General features: G+C 44.3%; 1 long non-coding RNA gene across 3 annotated transcripts in view; it reads right to left on the bottom strand.

Moving 5' to 3' along the window:
* Positions 1-20763, bottom strand: part of LOC144276687 (uncharacterized) — a 42459-nt gene extending 21696 nt beyond the window's left edge. For 2 of the 3 annotated variants that reach the window (XR_013348304.1, XR_013348302.1), the window contains exons 1-5: positions 8730-20763; positions 7550-7689; positions 4773-5251; positions 2340-2439; positions 772-1948 (exon numbers count right to left, since the gene is read on the bottom strand). This is a non-coding gene — a long non-coding RNA (uncharacterized LOC144276687). Of the gene's footprint in view, positions 1-771; positions 1949-2339; positions 2440-4772; positions 5268-7549; positions 7690-8729 lie in introns of those variants that run through there. The other variant, XR_013348303.1, reaches the window with a different exon arrangement.
* Between the last annotated feature and the right edge of the window lie 63 nt (positions 20764-20826).

Raw genomic sequence — 20826 nt, 5'->3', positions numbered from 1 at the left:
TAAGAATGGTTTAGACAAACACCTATCAGGGATGGGTCTGTTTATTACTTAGTCCTGTCTTCAGTGCAGGGGACTGGGTTACATGACCTACTGAGGTCCCTTCCAGGCCTGCACTTCTGAGATTTAACATAGGGTGTTTTAAGGGTTTGCAGAGGGGGTTTCCTGGGCACTAGTCCCAGGAATAGGAAAAGTTTTCCAAAAGCGTGACTATCACCTTTCACTTCAAATCCTTTCTCACACATACAAGATAGTTTGGGCCTCACCCTATCCCCTACTTGTGTGCGTTACAACACTACCGGCAAAAGTGGGAGCCCACTCCTAGGAGGCCCTTCTCCAGAAAAGGGCAGCATGCTTCATGGTTAAAAGTGTATTGTGTGGTGGGAGACACCCAGCTCCTGCCTTTGCTGTGACTGGCTCAAGCCTCGCCTTCATGAGCCACCCCACTTTTTTATTGAAATAAAGGTGAAGGAAGAAAGCAAGCAGCAGAGAGGACCAGGGGAACATCTTCCCGTTCCCAACTCTATGCCCCTCCTCACTACATCTTCAACAAATCCCCCTCTGCATACCACCCTCAGCACATGTTGGCATTGCTCTTTTCAGAACATTCAGTGGAATATTACCCAGACAAGAACCATTCAACAGTAAGGCAAGAGAACAAGAGAGCCCCCATCTTTCTCCAAACCACTTCAAAATAAGCAGTCTGGAGACTGGCTGCTCTGGAGGGGAGACGTGGGAGAGGCCACACCGCATATTCAGAGAGCTAGAACCAACCTTTGTCCCCACAAAGGGATGTGACCATGGGCTTGTTTCATCAGAACAGGCCAGGATGCAGAGGAAAGCTGTTTTTCTTGTTCGACTAACTTGGTAGCAAGATCACTTCAGGATCGGGACATCTCTCCTCAGCACTTCTCATTCATTCCAGTCATTGTCTGTGTTACTCAACGTCTCCTTCCAAGTGCCATTATATTTCATCCCAGAGAAACTCTGCAAAGAACACAAGCATAAATCATCTGAAAAAGGCCCCTATGACACCTGTAGAGCAGTTCTGGAAGATTAAACGTTATTCCTGCAGTACTATGAGCTTGATTTTGCTGCCGGTTTTCTAAACTACAATCTGTTTTGTGGTACGTAAGATGCTGAGTTTCTTTTCTGAGGGAAAGGGGTGGGTTTGTTACTGTTACTGTTTTTAAACATGTAGCAAAGTTTAGTTTAAAAGTCTTTTTGTAGGAGAGTTATTTTCTGGAGGGAGCACAGTTGGGGGGTGGGGAGGGGGGCTGGGAGTCAGGACTCCTGGGTTGTACTCTGACACCGCTGACTCTACCCTTCCTTCGTAATCTTGTAGGCTGAGCCACTGAGGTTGAAGAGGTCTCATTTCTACATGTTCTGCCTTTTCAGACATCCAGTGCCAAAGGGCTTCAGATTTACCCGAGGCTATTGTCTAAAACTGCATTGATGACATCGGAAAGAATTCTCTGTGTACAGACTCTTCAGATCTTTCTGAGTTGGCCTTTATAAGATGCTTGCAATTTCCCAGGAGGCAGTGGATCTGTAGGAAGGCAGGCAGGGGTATAAATCCATAAAGGTAAGGACGCCTCACTTATTCAACTGAAACATCTAAAAGAAGAAAATTCTTTTCCGCGAGGTGTTGTTCAAAGAACTGAACGCCTGGAATAATTTATCCAGCTCCTACAGCACAATCTTTGGCAACAACCCTGCTGGGGAAGAGTTACAGAAGAGAAGCTAAGGGAGACTTCATTGTGGGGGCTCAGTGGTCTTGTCACTGTCACATCTTCTGTATGCCTGCAGGAATTTCACCCAATGTGTTTACTGGCAATATATCATTCAGTAATGTCTCCCCACAGCAGTGGTCTGTACTGTGGCTCCAGATGCATATCCATGGAACTGCACACTTGAGTCTGGGCATGATGCCATTCTGGTGCTGTTCGGCCTGAATGACGGAAACAAAGCAAAGTTTGAGAGTCATTCCGAGCCAGGAATTGTTTCCTGTCTGACAAAACACTTTCAGAGAGCGTTTATTAGAATCCCATAAGCTCCTTTTTGTTGTGTGTTTGCACAGCACCTGGCACCACGGGACCCTGGTTCATGACTGGGGACTCCTAGGCTCTACAAATAATAATAATACTATGTACTGTCAGCATGCACTTAGATTGTAAGCTCTCTGCAGCAGAGACTGTCTGTGTGTGTAAATGGCCTAGCACAATGGACCCTCAATCGTAGAAGCACAGCTGGGAAGAGAACCGTCTGTCATAATCTGATCTAACCACAGCAGCATGGTGCCTTCATGATATAGGAATTCAGGATGGGGATAAGCCTCTTACCTGGTTCCTCGGTAAGCATGGTGTGTTTGGCCAGGCTTTGAAGGAACGGCCAGTCCCTTGCTGATGAGTCTAGTTTTCCCCCATGCTGCGGTGTCGCTCTCTACAAGACATCACAACAGGAGGAGTTAAAACAAGAACATGTCGTCTGTGGTTATCTGCATACACACCTGCCAGTCAGATGTGGAAAAGCAGCTATTAGTCTGTATCAGCTGATCACAAAAGCCACAGGCTGGTTAAATCCCAATGTGCCCATCACATATTTCAGAGGTCAAAAAAAACCAAACAGATAATGATTACGAATGATTAATAGAACAGTAGCTACTAAGCCCAGGGTGTTAACACAACAGAGAATAAGTCTATATATACACATTTTGGTGTCAGATCATTTACAGACCTCTGGTCTATTTAGCTGAATTAAGTGTTGCACTGACTCATTTTGTCCATGGAGGGCAATTTTTCATAGTGATACACTGTCAGGATAAACACAGATCCATCTTTGTGAAACACCTTTCACAGCTGATCCAACCCCCCTTGTGCCGTGCAGGAGAAGGGAGGACAAAGGATGGCAAACATCGCAGGGGGCCACAGGACTTGGCAGCTAAGATGCAGTGGGACTTTTCTTGGGTCTAATGTGCTTGGGAAAGAGCGATGAGGGCTCCGAATACTCTAAGAGCTCCTTTGGTGTTTCTGGTTAACGCAGCCATGGATGTGGAGACAGTGCAAACAACCCCAGTGTTCTAGAGTGAGAGAAGCCTTTCCTTAGGGGGGGAGAGAGAGAGGGCGTAGCCCTGCCACTTCCTCTTCACTGCCCCTTGACTGCAGTTGTGAGCTTGGCCCTGAATCGGTGAGATTAGACTTGTACCCACCTGGATGGCTCACAGAGATTATAGCTCATGCTACCTTCAGGTCACTACCTGCAGGTCTACGGGAATGAGAGCTGTTACCTTCTCACCCAGGTGTGTTGGCCTGTGTGAAATGGATTGATGGTTTCAGACTCATCGTTAGTGGACAGGTGTCCACCTCACTTAAACCACTATTTATCCAAACTGGCATGCTCATCAGCCATTGAATGGCCTTGAGGTAGTGAGGAAGAGTGGTCTTGTTTTTAAAGCAGTACAGTGGGACTCAGGAGCCCTGAATTCAACTCCTGGCCCTGCCACAGACTTCTTGTGACACCCCGGGCGAGTCACTTAATCACTCTGTGCCTCAGTTTCGCCATTTGCATAACAGGAAATGTCATACTACTTTTATCTGAGGCTGTCTACACCTACACTCTATGCACTTTGGAGCAGGCCCTGTTTCTTACTATGAGTTTGCATAGCACATAGCATGATGGGGCCTTAATCTAGCAGCTACTATAAACATGAAGACAAACAAAATAATAATGAGGCAGTGTCTCTAAATGAGAGTGGCTTGATACCACTCTTATTGCTGCTCCTCATGTTGCGTGAACTCTTCTGTGGAAGACCAGGGCATCATTTCTCAGTGCTGTTGATTTGCGGCATCTTGCCCACTAAATTTACACACACATCAATCAGATCCATTGCATCCCAAAAGCTTTACAGTAAATTCTTCAGTGCAGGTATCTAAGAAACTCTCAGGGAAGAATTTCACACAGACACGCTTCTGTAAAATATGGTCATTTTGTTTTTTTTAAAAAATACGTTTGTTAAAATTCTGTTAGAAGCAAGTTTTTCCTTATATGAGACGGGGGAAGGTATGGGGAGGAATCTTTTTAAAAGTGTTGCTCCAAGAAAACCCGACTTCAATGAACTGAGGGAGTCTGGTTAAACTTTTAAACCCTGTGCTCCTTGAAGTGATGCCTTTAATGGTTAGTGCTGAAGCTGCAACTGACTGAGTTGATCTTCCAGCTATTCAAGCTCAAAATAAACTCATTGGGACACATAAAGGATGTAATTATATCTTTATAAAATTTGCAGTGGGATTTGGGCAGGACCTATGAGTTGAAGTCACTGCATGTATCTGTGTTGATTCCAGGCTGAAGTTCAGAGATTTGCTTAATAACAAAACACCATAGTTTTGCACGTCTATAGTCCCTTTCAATGGAGGATCTTAAAGCATTAATGAATTAAGTTTGACAAGGCCCTTGTGAGATATGGAAGCAGTCTATGGAGGCTGAGTGACTAACTCATGGTCACACAGTCTGTAGGTGACAGAACCAGGAATTCCCCATTCCTTGGTGACTCCCGATCCCTTGGTCTAACCTCTAGACAACCTGGCTTCTGCTCTAGTTTTCAGGGGGTGCATTTGTAACAAGCCAGCGTACGCTCTTCAGACTAGAATGAACAGCTGAGTCACAGCATCTACGGTACCAATTATGGGTTAAACTTGAACAAAGCAAGAAGTTCTCCCCTCCGCTACAGCGTGTTAACAGGCAAAGGAGTTAAAAGTGCACAATAAAAGAGAACTAACCTGGAAAGAGAAATCCCCTTTCTTGCTGCAGACCGGTGGGTCCTTTGTAATGGTGCTTTCCCCTTTAGGCCTGTTGGCATCGTCTCTGCCAACTCTGGCTAGGGCGGCATTAGCTGATGGCTCGGGTCATGTTTTGTGGAAAGAAGGCAAATGCCTTTCCTAGCATCTTGCTGAATTGAGACATGCCACTCTTGATTTGCATACGCACGGTCCCCTCCCCACATCACAGAGCACGCTGTTCAGATTGCATCTCCCTGCAGCACTTTCCGCCACAGCACAAGCTCCAGGCCATGATTATAGATCAGGCTTTATATCCTCCTGTAAATCCCGTATCCTGTAGCAGGTATGTGTTATAAACATGTCTCCAGAGGATTCCTTTTCTTTCCTTCAGTTGTCCACCCACTCAGTAACTAAAATGCCTGATTTTCAATATTCTTCTATTATCCTCTACTGTCCCATGCAGGATCAACCTTTTAAAACTGTTGGATACGAGGAAAATCAGAAAGATTTTACCTGTTGGAGGCATCCAGGGGTTGTAAAGTTTACATCCCCCCTCCCCTCCCCTGACAGATTACATCTGTTTAGGAACACAGCTGTCAGTATAATTAACAATCTAGTCCCACGGTAGGGAGCTGAGAAGTAGTACAATGGAAGGAATCTCTGCAGCACTTTGTCCTTCAAAGTAGCAAATTAGACAACCATAAATATACCTGCAGTAAAGGGGAAGGGGTAGGAGAGGGAGAACAGGGAAGGCACATCGGGGGCATCTTAAATTAGAACAAAAATAACCTACTTGATTCGCATTGATTAGCACGAGTCATTTGCCTTACAAATACCACTGTGCTATCAGCTTTGGCTGAAAATAGAGTGAAAACTCTTCAGGGCAGGAAACACAGTCCCCCCTGTGCGTGTACAGCTCCAAGCACAACGGGGCCCCAATCTGGATTGTCCAGTGATACAGTTATTAATCATTAATACTACACTGTACCAACAACTTGAAGAGCCCAAAGATATCAGTTGGTTTTGAAAATCCAAATCCTGGCTTGTGCTACCCCAGGGTCCGCGCAGCTGAATTTAATCCTTGGGTAAGACAATGGGCTGATAGCCCTATAAGCTCAAGTCCTTCAGCTATTCCTACAACAGATACTGTACAGCACATGGCCGATCTCTGAGGGTGAGGGGAATTTAGTCTCCTTGACTCACGCAGCCCATGGCGAATCAGCTGGGGCATGGGAACCGAGTAACGTCAGCTGCAGGATTGTTATTAAAATGACTGCTACCCAGGCGGGAAGACTATTTCATTTGTGCTCCGCTCCAGCTATTCATTTCTGCACTTCCATACCTGCAAATCCTACTGGGACGGCTCATGCTCCACCCTTAGCTAGATTCAGGTAATATCCCTGACCTCATAGTGGGGCTGTCGGAGGGCAAAATATGGTCCGGAGTGCGTTAATAAACCATGTCACTGTAAATGAAATATATTACATCCTGTAAAGCCAGGATTATTTTAGGCACGCTCAACACTCAGACCAACTATATCTTGCCTCCCCATTGATCCAAATGATTCTGAGAACTAGAACTTGAAGACCTCAAAAATAAACCTGCTTTGGTTTGACTTCCCATCCTCTTATTTTTATAAACATACTGCAGAGTGCTCGAACTAAGCTGCAACAAAACTAGGAGTTTCTACCAGTCATTGAAGTCCTAAAATACAGTAGATCAGGCCTGATTTGTTAGTTTGGACTCTTTCCCCAAGCCTCTTCTTAGCAAATACATTTCTTATTATTTGTATTGAGGTAGCACCCAGAGCCTCATTCTGTTAGGCACTCTGCAAACACAGGAGACGCTATGGTCCCTGACCGGAAGAGCTTTAGACCTGACAAACAAATCAATTCTTATTTTATTGAGGGATCTGTAATTTTTGTTCAAGTGGATACATTTCAGACCAAATCCTACCATCTGTGCTTATTTAAATATAACCGGTTATGAGACTGCATCACTGTCTTCTACTAAAGGGACTCAGAACTACTCAAGCATGTTTCGTAGGCTCTATACTGCTAACAGTTAATGAAGATTCTCCATTAGCTCACGTAGTGATGACCTGTGCTTTTAGAACCATGAAGATCTGAGTGAAATTCCTGTGTCTCCATCCTGTACAACATAGTGTGACCGCTGCAAGGTCCTTCTGAATTTGGTGCAAAATATTTTATGGTCTGCCTTAAAGTCTCACTGTGGATATGAGGAGAACAATTTAATGACTCAAAACAAAAATGGTGAGCTGCTTTTAGGACCAGGGTGTTTAGATGGGGAATTAATTTTGCTATTTCCCTAGTCTGGTTCCAGGAGCGGCAGAAAGAGCTCTGCAAGGTTATAGCTCATGCTAGCTATCTGTGCAAGCAGAGAGGGATGCCTCCAGGTCTCTTGCAGCCAATAAAGCTTTTGGACCTACTTGGATATTTAGCTGCTAGAGGGCAGTTGGTTGCATGGGTAACCTTTTCAAAAGTTCCTATACGATGTAAGAGCTTCCCAGCTTGTCTACACGGGGAAGCTAGTGCAGAGATAGCTAGGGTGTAAATTAAAGCACACGAACTCCCCATGTGAACACTCTTACCCTGCCCCAAGAGTGCCTGTGTGCAGGTTAGGGTGCACTAGCTAATCGGCACTAGCTACTCCAGGCTTTTCCCCACGTAGACCACCCTCTGCCCTATTGAAAGTCAATGAGACTTAGAGGTACACTTGAAAATTTTACCCCATGTCTCTTTTCAAGTCATCTCTACCTTGAATGGAGGGACAAGGTTTCCAGGGGAGATGCCTCTTTCCCACACTTCTTATGTTTTCGATGTTCCCCTCCACTGAGTGATGCTCTTCAGGAGAAGACAATGCTGGGATCCTGACATTCCACTCCAGTGTAGACGATCTGTCAGACAACACGGTTCACAGTTAACATGGCCGGTGGGAAAACAGCCACTTCTATGGCTGAAGGCGAAAGAAAAGAAATACATAAATGCTAAGCATGCACTGAGGAAAGAAAAAGATCACGTTTGGCCTAAGTGTCAAAATGTGCAGATAGGAACCTCCCCCACTGACAGCCGTGGTGAAATGAAAGGCAGCAGCAGATCAAGTAGCTCGCACGACTCTTACGTTGCACACACATCTTCAGAAAAGTCACACATACACTATGGGATCTTCCAAAGGGCAAAATCTGGCCTTCAGCTTTAGGAGCAACAACCCACGATCCCTGGCCGACACAGCTGTGCCAGCTGAAGCCTGCAGCGGAGAGGCAGCTGCACTGGGAAAGCTGCTAGTAAAGCTTGTTTTGCTCCTGGGCGGGGGGGGGGCGTTCCTACACCAGCACCCAGAGCAGCTTAGCCTGCATAGCTGCATCCACACTGGAGCACTTCGCTGGGATCGTATCCTGGCCTTCCTGTGCCGGTGAAGCATTGCTAGCGTGGACATCACCTCAGGAACTTTGAAAACGTTGACCTTAAAGGTCCCGTCTGACTCCCATTCACTTCAGCGAGGCAGGATCAGGCCTGAAGTTAAAAGATGGCATGGCAAGGGCAGGCAGCTGGGCTCACGTTACCAGGTCACTCGTGCCATGGCGCCTCACTGAACGGTTTTGTTGTCAGTTTTAAATGCACTAAATGACTAAGGCCAAGCGTCACGTTAAGGATCCATGTACAAATGCTTCGTTGTTTATTCAGTGGGGACCAAATGCACCTCTGCTCCTTAATGCCCAATTGTACAGCATGCTGCAGGACAGAGACATGGGAGTTGCATTTCCTGTGAATTTCAACCAGAACCTCCAGCCCCCTCAAAACTTCACCCTTGCTGAGAACAGTAAGTGGTAATGGGGGATTTCCTGGCTTGCTGGGCGAGAGAGATGATCCTAAAGCGCAGCACTTTACACACTGGAAAGCACGACTGTTTTCCTGAACAACGAAGGCAGTTGCTTACCTGGGAACAGTACTCAACTCCATCTTCCAGTCTTCAAATCTCCGAAGGGATAACACAGGCCACGACGGGATCAGGGCAATGCACAGCCTGCCAATGACCACAGAAATGCAGCCAGCCGTGGCGTAGGGTTGACGAGTCCACCATGACGTGGTGACGTGTCCATGCTGGATTTCATCCCTTGGCAGAGACCGCAGCTGTGTACTTCAAAATTGCGTGGAGAACTACTGGCCTGCACACTGCTGTGAGGAGAGCTAGCCTAAGGGAGTCTGCAGCACATCGAGCTGGGGTCCTAAGTCAAGGGAATGAGGCAGAAGATCAGTGTCATTTGGATCTTTGGATGGTAAAGCACTGGCCTCAACTCCCCTTACCCAGACCTCCACAAACGCCTATCTACATGGGCCTGGGTCCAGTTGGGTGGAGATCTTCCACGGAGCCAGAGTGACAAGTTTGGCTCAGATTCGGGTTTGTGTGGCACCCTTCCTCCCAAAGCACAGACTTCAGTGCAGAGAGGGCAGTGACTGCGTAGGCAAACACACACCCATAGCTCCCACAGCCTGGGAGATACCTGTCAGAACAAGGGAACATTTGCCAGCACTTAATAATAATAATAATTAATAACAATGGTCCAAAAGGTGCTAGGGACACTTGTATAATGCAATAGTTGGAGACGGTTCTGCAGTCCCCCTCTTCACCCCCCACTCCCCATAAGGGATGGCGCTAGGCTTATTGGCTCCTGCTTTCAAAGAGTGCAATGGGATGGATCGCTTACCTTCCAGCTGAGTGAGCCCTGCATCACCAGTGCACCTGGAGGATGGTACCACCAAGAACGCTGGCATCTCTCCCTGCACACATGGCGTCCTGACAGAGGGCTTGATTTCAGAGTTGGAACTGCCCTCCAGGCGTTCAGCAGAGTCGTACCGATACCCATCTGGGCTGGATTTGGCCAGGGGCCTTCTGGTGCCTGCTACCACCTAAACCCTGACCCTACAATCAGATCTACATGAACAGGCCCTCGCAACTGTTGGGAGGCCCATATAATTCATTGGAGCTTGGTGTGAATACAAGGGTCAACAGGATGTTCAGGATCTTAGCTGCCTGGTCACCATTTGATGCAAGCAGCTGAATACTGGCATAAAACCTAGGACAGACTTTTCTTTCCCTGGCATTCGTTGCCTTTTAGAAAAGGCTTAACAAAAGAGAGTTACATCTTATAAAGACAATGCCAAGCTCTGCTTTATTTTAATCAGTTTGATCAGTACAAAAGCAGACAGCGTATGTTTCGCTTTTTTTTTTTTTCCATTTTAATTAACACTTTACAAAGTACAAAATATACTGTCATTTGTTTTGGAACATGAGGGTTTTTTCTTCTTTTCCATACAGTACAATAAATCTCGAGTTTCAGCAAAAGACCAGCAAGTAAAATAAGCATGTGCACTCTCTGTGTAAAGCAAAACCATCCATCTTCCAGCTCCACGCTTCATACAAGAACAACACCCTTCGCTGCTGTTGCAACGCGACCGGGTGAAATTCACCTCTGTGCAGAGGGTTGGCACAAGGGCTATCAACCATTTAAATCTCACTGAAGCCTTTCCACCTCAACCTAGCAAAGACTGGTACATGGACATAATTCTGCATGCTGCAAACCGCCCCACTGGCTTCAGCTGAGTCACTCAACATGCATGTGTGTGTCAGTCTGTGCAAGATTAAAGTCTTAGGGAACACAAGTGTTGCACCAGTCCCTCGAATAGGGGTGAACTGCCCCTTCAGTCAGCTGCTTTCTGGAGCATTTTTTTTTTTTTTTTTTTAAAGAAAAGTCTCCATCACATCATTTATCCCAATTAAAAAAAAAAAAAGATGGTTCCAATTAAGGAACGGCTTTGTAAATTCCCGCTTCTGCAAGACACCAGCAAAGACAGAACACAATGGAAATAAACAAGGCCGTGTTACCAAATGTTTCTTTTCACACCCCCAGTCCCCCACACCCCACTGTACGATAACAGCAACAATTTTGCTTTCAGCACCAGGAGTGTTTGCCAAAAATTCAGATGCCATTTAGGGCTTGAACGTATCGTACTGGTGATTAAGTTATACAGGAAAGTTCAGCTCAGATGCATTGTGTTCAAGGAGTCTCTGGAGATTTCAGTGGCGTTTATCCCAATTTTCCAACTGGGCTGAGTGAAGCACAGGTGGGAAGGGTGACCGGCCATAGGTCCTAGGGTTGGCAAGGCTTAGGAATGAGAATTTCTCTGATCTGGTTATTTGCCAGAAAACCTGAGCCACATAACAGCCTCCTAACTATGGTCTGCTTCAGTCTGCTTAGCAGTAATTTGGACCAGGGCTGGATTTTTTAATTCAAGAAAAAGAGTAATCAATGCCCTGTTCAAGTAAGTCACAACAGGAATAAAATGGCCATTAACAGCAAAATGTCCTAGGGAAAGGGCCAGATTCTGATGTGAGTTACACTAGGGTAAATCTGGAGTAACTCTGCTAAATGCACTAGAGTTTGCAAGGGGGTTCTCTCAAGTTCTACACCAGAGTCTGTCCCAAAATGCTCAGCTAAGAATTGGCATGGTCATTCCATTAAAATAGCCCATCCAAATGAAAGTTCTCAAGGTGCAGCCTAGGGTCGAGCTGTTTGAAGCAAAGTAACACTGATGTTGGGAAAATCCGACATACAGCCCGCTCCACAAAGCCCTGCTCTCAGGTTTCTTTGCCTCAGACTTAGAAACAGGATTTCAGGGCCCCCCCAGTTCAAAATTCCATCTACCAGGCCTAGGCCCACCAAGGACCTCAGGACTGGCCCTCCATATTCCTACTGGAGCCATCAAGGTTAACTACTCACACAAGTAAAGGTTTACAGCATCCGGCTCTGAGAGCCGGTGCATTAAATACATGACCTCCAAGGGTAGTGTTAGAGAACACTGAAGAGGCATGGCCCATTCACTCAATGGGAACACTGTCATTACAGTCTGACACCAGCCTTGTGGGTTCGAGGGCCTAGTTTTGGTTGACCTCCTAAAAAATAACGTAGAAAGGAGTTTGCACTGGAAGGAAACGCTGCAGAATTAGAGCCAGCGCCAACAAACTATCAGCCTCTAGGACTACCCCTTCCCAGACTCCGACTCTAAGCCCAGCACAGTATCTGGCATGTGATGAAACAAGTCCCCAGTCCTTCCTCAGTGCCTCTAATGACCGCAGTGAACATCAGTTACTACAGGTAAAGCACAGGGGGTTATGAATGAAGAGAGACAGTCAATGGGACAGAGGGCTGGGTCCTGGTCCCACTGAAGTCAATGGGAATTTTGCTACTGACTTCAAAAGTGGAGCAGGGGCGGTCAGCATTCTGCTCTTGAACTGCAGCTTAAGGCCACAGATCCGGTAACTGATAGCAGCGGTCACCTACCATCAATTGCAGGATTAAGACCTATGTTGTTATTAATATTAGCAGTGGGTTTTCCCACACCTATAGGAAATCTGCTGACAAACGAGGATTGCCTTTGCAGTGGGAAATATTTTCAGAATTGCACTCGAAGAGGCCATCAAAAACAATGGGAAAATGGACATTCTTATCCCCCCAGAGAAGTTTTAAAAAACAACCCCCACCTCAAAACCAATAAATGTATTCTCCTGCCCCCTACGCTACAGTATACGTTTACAAAGTCAGAGCAAATAGAAACCCAAAGGAAGATGGGAATAGCAAAGAGCCTTGGGGTCTCATTTTCGTTGATACGAAGGCCCCTTTTTTCATTGCTCTGGCAGGGCTAAGAGGCTTTAAAGTGGGCGTGAATGTAGCCAGCACCCAATTGAATTTCCCTTGACATTGCCAGAATGGCGTAAAGTGACTTTGGTGTAAATGAGAATCGGGCCCTTGGAGTTCTAATTGTCAGCCCAGTGCTGCTGCGACAGAACATTCTTTAGTCACCAAAACCTGCCGATTTGAGAATGAGCAACCGCGGAGGGATGCGGTGGTGGTGGTGATGATATTGAGGGAGGGGAAGTTATTTTTTTTTAATGAAATGCACAACAGAAGTAAAGCCTAAGCCTTCACCTCAAAGCAGATGTTACCCATTCCCAACATACAAAGGAAAAACTGGACGTTTCTATTGCAGAACTGTCTTTTTTAACCTACAAACAAGCAAACACATCTGCCAATGAGATGTCCCTGAATACTGACTGACTGGATTTCACCTCGGCATATGTGAAACGGCACCACACATGCACAAAAACACAAAAGGAAAACATGGAGAACAGCTGGCAGAAAAGAGACATTCAAAATTCAATTATTTCTTCAAGACGAGACTAGCTAAATAGAAGCATAGTGCTGCAGGTTAACCAAGGAACGGTCTAGAACAGCTCTGGCACACCTGTGTGTGCTCCAGACGATGGGTTACGCTTCAGGATCTCTCTCTTCTAACACACATCCTAGTCTTGCTGAAGGGTAAAGCTCTCTGCTTTTCCAGACGTATACCGGGGGGGGGGAGGGAGGAGGGGGCGGCTTTTTACATAAGGATTTTTGTTTTAGCAGTATTGCCAACCTCACACGTTCAAAATCATGAGTCTGGACTCAAAAAAATCAGAATTTTTTTAAAAATGATAAATTTGGGGTTCTTTTTCTTTGCCTTCTGGTTTCAGAGCTTTTTGGGTGGACTTAGGTCACCTTGACAAGCTTTTCTGCCCAACCAAGACTGGTAAAACTTATTTTTAAAAAAATGGAAGCTGAGATTCTCATGTATTCACATGAATACAGCCAGGGCTTTAAGAACAAAACCCACCCAGTATTAGGAGAGCTTGGCAACACTGTTTTAGATATTGCAGGTCGAAAGAGATCAGCTCTTACACAGAGCGATCTTGTGGCTACTGCAAAGGGAAACTGTCCTGTCACCAAATCTTGCATTTAATATTATGTTTTGAGTCTCAGCATTGTCAGGAGTGTATAGTGCAAGGTATCAGATAACTGATGCCCCAGCTTTGCCTACGCAAGGGCTATACTGACAATTTGCCAAGAGCATCAGCCTAATCTGCCTAAAAAGGAGAAGACAATATCTGACCCTAATCTTTAACCGTCACCATAGCCTATGGAGACTATCAGACCCAGCTTGGTCTGAGTGGCCTTCTGCTTTGGGATTAAAACCAGAACCCCTGCATTTTGGGAAGCGTGGTCCCCATAAATTGCCCCTCTTTGGCTCCCCTGTGCTACATCACAGGAAATGCAAAAAACTGAAGATACCAGGCCACATCCTGGTATAATTACACCGACTTCAGCCTTTTGATGGCTGACTTCCAAAATGTGCACGCTCCTGACCCCCTGCATATAGGTCATAGGGACCCACTGAGACAGAGTCCCCCGAACTGTTCACAGCTGGGATTAATTTCAGCTAGCCTGACCCATCAGTCACTGACACGTACCATACAAGCACCAGCTAGCCTGACCCATCGCTGACATGGCTGTAACAACAGGCTGAGAAGCATAAAGGAGAAACAAAGCTAGAAGCCCACTGTCAAGCCAGTGCCTGAATTAAGAATTTTCTAGCAGTTAAATTCCCCTAAACGCTTGTATTGGCCAAAGAGAGGGGAAATCACTTATCCCGCTTTCAGCTCATGTGAAAAGAACATGTATGAGGTTTAGAGACTGGGTTCATTTTAGAGGTGGTACATATTCACGTGATGCACTCAATTCAAATGCCCCCCTATTTCCCTGCAATCCAGCATCCACTCTTAAGCATGTGCATAGTTTTTAAGCATGGAAATAGGCTTGCACACAGGCTTTGCTGGATTGGGGCCTTAAAGAACATTGGTGTTCAGAACAGTTATATCTCTATAAAAATCAGACTGGGGAAAATGGTGGAGGTTTCTCTTTTTAGCACAGTGGCATTCCCCTTGAAGGCTAAGAGAACTAGGAGCTTGGTATTAGTTCATTTTCAGATTAGAAAATAACTGGTAAGAATTATTATTATTATTTAGCTATTATTGTAATTGATGAAGGCTGGTACCAAACCCACAACATCCCACTGGAAAGCTGAAAAAAACCCTACTGCATAAACATTGCCTTTCACTGATCAATAACATGCAGCAACTGGAAACAAATGAATGAACCCATTTTTGTGATATTGCCCTAGTGGCATATGATGGGGGTTTTGAGTAGCTAGTGAAAGAAGATGGTGAGTTCTAGCTAGAAATGCTCATGCACAACCATGGCTCTTTACCTGGTCCTGAGCATTTGCCACCAATCAAACTCCTTCAGCAGATACTATAGTAACTGTTAAGTTTGAGGTATTACTATGTAAGCAGTGGCAACCTGCTTGCAGCTGTACAAAACTCAGCCATACCTTGATTTTACACCCAGAGCTCAGGGCAGGTAAAAAAACATATCAAGTGGACCAAAGACAAACTCAGACCAAAACCAGAGAGACAGAACAAAACCAACCTGCTAAGGCCACCGCAGCCCACGTGAAAACTGAGGGTGACATTCGCCCCTTTGTCTAGGACCAGTCCATCGCTGGGTGTCACTTAAAGTGGATCAGAAGTGCTATGTAGCCTTGAGATGACCCTCTGCATGGGGTGAATTGCATCTCTAAGAGGGTGGGGGCCGAGATGAGCCAGTTTCACTGCATCTTGGCTTGAGTGTTTGCTCTGAGATTTATGGCCATGCCTGGCCAATGTTCCCTCTGCAGAGTCTATGGGCTTTTGTTTTGATGCTTATTAAAGTAAAAGAGTTAGTTTTTCATGTACGAAGAGAAGAGCAAAAGCATGCTCTCTTCCTCCCCCCTTCGCGAAGTGTTTTCTGGCTCCTGTCGTACAATTCTCTCCTGTTGCTGGCAAAGCCACTGCTGCCTCCTTTTGGCCCCAGCCCTCTCGTCAGCTCACACTCTGTGGTTTCAGCTCGGTTCTCCCATCACTACCGGCAAGCAGCAACTCAGTTCTAGCTTAGGGAGCCATCCAACTCAGTGGCAAAATTCCCATGGACTTCAGTGGCATGGGATCAGAGCCCGTCATCATCTTTCTGGATACAGGGAAATGGCCAGTTCTATTGGCACACAGTCTAGTGGGGCCAACATAAGGCTATTAACATACAAACTGCACACACATTTATTGGTTTAAACTAAGACAATTAGATGGGGCTGGGGGTAAGGGGGAAAGGTGGATGGGAAAGAGTAAAATCATTTAAAAACACTAGATTCTTAGTTTACCATTGGCCCACAGGAATACAGGACTGAATAATGGAAAGAATCTACTGCACATATGCATGTAGCGTTTACACACTGGCTGAGAAGTGCAAAGCCATCGAAGGGATCTGTATGCTCGATTTCTATTAATTCACGCACATAGATATGTCTGTACAATGGACACATTATAGAGGCATACAGGCACGCATAGATGGGAAGTGGGCATCCATATTTCTTAGGTAACTTTATAAATCTTAGCCAGTACATATGCATGCAAATATACACACGCACACACAATTGTATTTGGCAAAAGAAGTACTGGATTTTACTATCTGGCAGGTAATAAAAGTTTAATCCGTTCCAATGTTTATAGACTGCACTATAACAGCTAAGTGAGATGCGTTAAACTGCTTACTGTAGTTAAGAATAAAAAAAATAAGCTCCACCAGAAAATTACTTCTTGTCCTTCTTGAATTCTTCTAGGAGACATTTTTGCTTGTGAGCCAGCTGCTGAAGTTCAGACTTGTCTGGTCTATTATCTCCCACACAATCACTCCAGTGGCTAGCTAACACCCCTCTCCCCCACATATATTTTCCATCATCCTGGTAACATTGCTAAGCTGTTGAATGAGGCGCTCTTGAAACCACGGCCTACAGGGCATGAGATGTTACTTGCCACAAATCTGCTTTCTTCACTCTGTTTTTAAGGTTCTGCTTTTCAGGAAGATACAAGGCATAGGCAGGAGGGATGGGGTCGTCCCACAAAAAAATACCCCACATGATAAAGAGAGTGGGGACAACCAGATAGAAAACAAATCAATCTGAGGGAGCTCTCTCTCTCCTCCCACTCAAGTCCCATAACCTAAACTAGTGTGCCAACCCTCCACTCTACTTTGGTCAGAAGACTAGTGAGGTAACGCTATTAACTAAGGCCCTGACCCTGCAATAAGCTCTGTGCAGGCACCAGAGTTTGTGACCCAGATCTTACCTCAGAGATGCTCTGAGGCTTTTCCTGGGAAAGAGGTTGCAACATTAGAAAGATTCACTGAATATTTCCACTTTTGGGTGCGCTAATACTCTCTCCTCAAGGCTGGCTCTGTGAGACAAAACAACCTGATTCTGACTGAGGTCTCCACTGGGCTGGGGAAAAAAAAGTTGTCTTAAAAAAGAATGCAATTCAGCTTCGATTCATGACTAAACCAAAGATGTATTTGTTCTTTTTGCAAGATTAATAAAAACAAAAATTATTTATTTTGCATCGTTCGGTTTTGCATCTCACCTCACCTCTCCGTGTTGCAAACTCTGAGACACCCTCACTTGCAACAGGGACCAATCTTCCACGTTTGCTCCTCAATAATGCCTCACATCCTGATGCCAGGAGCCCTCACCTGCCCTGCACAGACAGAAGCAAAACCCTGATGCCCAGATCTGTCACCTGCCTTGCAGAGTCAGAAACAAAACCTTGACACCATTTATCACCCACAGGGATTCCCCCCCGCACACACTGCCTGACCTAAAACCATCCAATACATGCTTTCGTTCTGGTTATTGAGTGAAGGGCCCAATTCTGATCTCACCTGCAATGGGTTTATATCAGCAGTTGCATTCACTTCTGATTTATCCTGGAGAGAATGTGGGGCCAGGACCTGCGTGTGAAACTACTGCCACTGATGTGAGGATTCCAAAAGAACTAGAAAGATCACAGGACAGGCCCCCAGGCTGGCGTAAGTTGCCATTTCTACACTGAAGGCAATGATCCTCTATCAACTAACATCAGCTGAAGATCTGGCTCCTCAAGGTCAACTACATCTGTAAGAGCAAAAAATGTCAGTGTATTATGGAAGATCTAAGATGACAAAAATGGTACATTTTTCAGGGCAAGATGCTGATAACTCATGCTGATTAGCACTTTACACCATAAACAGTTTCTGTGGCTTCAATGGGATGACTCAATCATTAATACCAGGGTGGATAAAAATCAATGATTTAAAAAAAAAAAAAATCTGATTTTTTTTTATTTAAATCAGATTTTTTTTGGTAAAATGCTTTTTGAGGAAAAAGCCTATCTAAAGATAGTTTTAATTAAGATACCTTATAGCTCAAAGATATCTCATCATGGAATAAGGATTATAACTTCTAATTTTATAGTATGAAACAATATATTCACGTAATGTTTAAGAAAAGTTCTGTAAATGAGTTCCAATAGTTCATGGATTAGGGACCCAATCTTATCGGGTTCCAGGGGCTTCTGTATGGATTATTTAGATTAATCTTTCTATTTACCCAATGGGACTCAGTGCTCAGTCTAGAGGATATCAGAGATGCTTAGTTTTTCAGTTCTCAAACTGTGGATTTGTGTCTCCAGAGGTAACATGCTTGTTAACAGCAAAAATGTTTTAAAATAAATAAATAATATATAGAGGTGAAAAATAACAGACCTCAACTCTATTGTCCCTCTGCAAATTTGTGTACACAGAGTCAATCCCTTACCTCTCTCTAAAGGTGCAAAGTTTCAAAAAGTTCAATGAATAGAAGCTTGTTGGGGGCGGAACAGATCTGGACAAGGGAGAAGAAGTCTGGAGATAAAAGTGAGAAGCGAGGGACATACGCTTGTTTTGTTAAAATATTATATGTTTGCTGTTGAAGAAAAAAATCCAGAATACTTAACTTTGTTGTTTTAGTTAAATAAAACCATTTAAATGTCTGTCTGGTGATGTTCTCCTCCTAATACAGCATGGCTAGAAAATCCTCCAAATATTAATGATTAACCTGTTGAATTGGAGATAGTTCACCTCCCAATGACTTCATAAATATCTGCTTCAATTACCTTTGGTAAATGAAATAACCAAACAATCATTTGTTTTCTGATATAGTTGTAAAACTAATCTGAAAAGTTTTCAAAATAAATCACTGTTTAAAAATGTATAGCGTGTACCTTCTAAAAATGAAAACTACGTCTATCTCCGAGTTGTGGAGAATATGCATTAGGGTTATAACAGCCAATAAGAATGCACTTTTATGTAGAAAACCACGATTAAATCGAGTCTTCCTGACTAGTGATTTAAATCAATTTGCTTTAAATCAAGTCCACCATGATTAATACGATTTGTGGAGTAAAGATAATGTGACCGTCTTACGGTATCAAAATCTGACCCCAAGTGACTCAATGGAAGAGGCCCACTTGAGAGACTTTGTGGGCGTGGGAATACCTGGGTAATCATCTCACAAAATTTTAGACTATAGGAGTCAAAAGCATTTGAATGTATAGGACAGATTTATTGTCTTTTCCAAATTGAGCTTTTTTACTATGCTGCGTGTTCTCTGCCCTCCTTTCCCTCCCTTCTAATGTGTTTTCAGAGGGAAAGCCCAGGTTCGTGGTTACTCTCCAAGTTACTATCTAGCAAAAGCATGCTGCAGAGACAGCGTGCTTCGGCTGCCGTACTTGACACCCTTATGTTCCTTCAAGAGCCAAGAAAATAAAACCTAAGATTCCAGATAAACTGAACCTGATTAATTACTCCAGGATGGTTTCAATGGCTCCAGGGATCCTCACTTCCAGTAACACTTCTCTTCTATAATGTGCCTCGAAGAGCCTGGTGTGTTTTGTACGGGAGAGTAAATTACTGCTAGACTTCACTTGCATCCCCTTGGCAGGGTCTGACATCAGCATGTTTTTTGTTACAGAGCAGGCCCAATTCATCTCTGTTCAACAACATTCTCTGGCTGCCCCTGAGAATAGTCAGACTAAACTGGGAGGGAAACTAAAATATAATTAAAAAAAATAGATACACTGGAAATAGCTGCCTGAGGATCACTCTCTTGAAACCACATTTCCATTAAGATGATCCTAATTCTAACAAGACCTACCACAGATTCCACAACCTCAAAGTCCCATACAAAATAGGAGACTTGAACTAAACCTCTCCACAGGAAGGAAAAGAGGAGATAATCCCATAACAATCCCGAATTATTCAAAAACCAAACCTGTTTCTTAAGGGATGCAAAAAGACATCAAAACCTCTAAAAGGATGTCCAATTATGCACTTATGGGGAAGACAAAAGTTGGAAGCTTAAAGTGGTTTAGACAGGATCTGCTTACAGAAGCAAGAAAACAAAACTAGTTGATGTTTTTGGTAAAGTACCTTTCCCATCTGGGTTCTTACAAACACCACTCCAGGGAGTCAGGAGATTCTGATTATGAGATGCAAGAACAACAAACTTTCAAATACCACATCAAGATTTTTCATTCTTATTTTTAAAAAACCCTCCCCCCACTTCGACCTGTTATAAAACTATGCATTGATTTAAACTGCCAATCAAGGCAATAAATACTAAGGTTCTAATAAATAGCAACACCTGCATTAACAGCAGCTTGTTTTTTTGCCATTAAATCAGCAGCAGCCAGATCTCCCCAAAATTGCCTATTTCTAAAAAGCTAAAACCCTTCATGATAAAATCCAGTTAGAAAATCCCAAGCACCAACAAAGAAACACATGTGCACTCGCACAGGGAGAGCTGTGAGAATTTCACACTGAACTAGCTGACTTTTTAGTCAACACGGGCTCAAAGGGCAGCAGGTTTTCCACAAATTTTCATTCACAGCTGTCCAGACTGTGCTCCTCCTACAGGCTGAAGTTAGAAAGCTGCTCGGTTGCTTTAAACAAAAATTGCGTATGAACTCCAAAAGATAAAATAAAATCAAGATCCCACTTCTGCACTTGTTCACACAATTGGGTGGACGCCCTATTCTGTGCCAAATGGACTTTGGTGTCTGAACAGGCACTTTGAAACCCAATGTTCACTATTTACTCGTTAAAGCAGTTCAATACAGCAAAACAATGCAGTTAAAACAAACAAACAGACCACACCATCTTTTGTAGACCGCGTTCTATCCAAGGCAGCAAACTAAAAAGGAAACGAGTGTTTCTGTAACT

The sequence above is a fragment of the Eretmochelys imbricata genome, chromosome 17, assembly GCF_965152235.1.
Source record: "Eretmochelys imbricata isolate rEreImb1 chromosome 17, rEreImb1.hap1, whole genome shotgun sequence".
Classification (NCBI taxonomy): domain Eukaryota; kingdom Metazoa; phylum Chordata; order Testudines; family Cheloniidae; genus Eretmochelys; species Eretmochelys imbricata.
The sequence above is the reverse complement of the archived record's forward strand: the minus strand, read 5'-3'. Positions and strand labels throughout refer to the sequence as shown.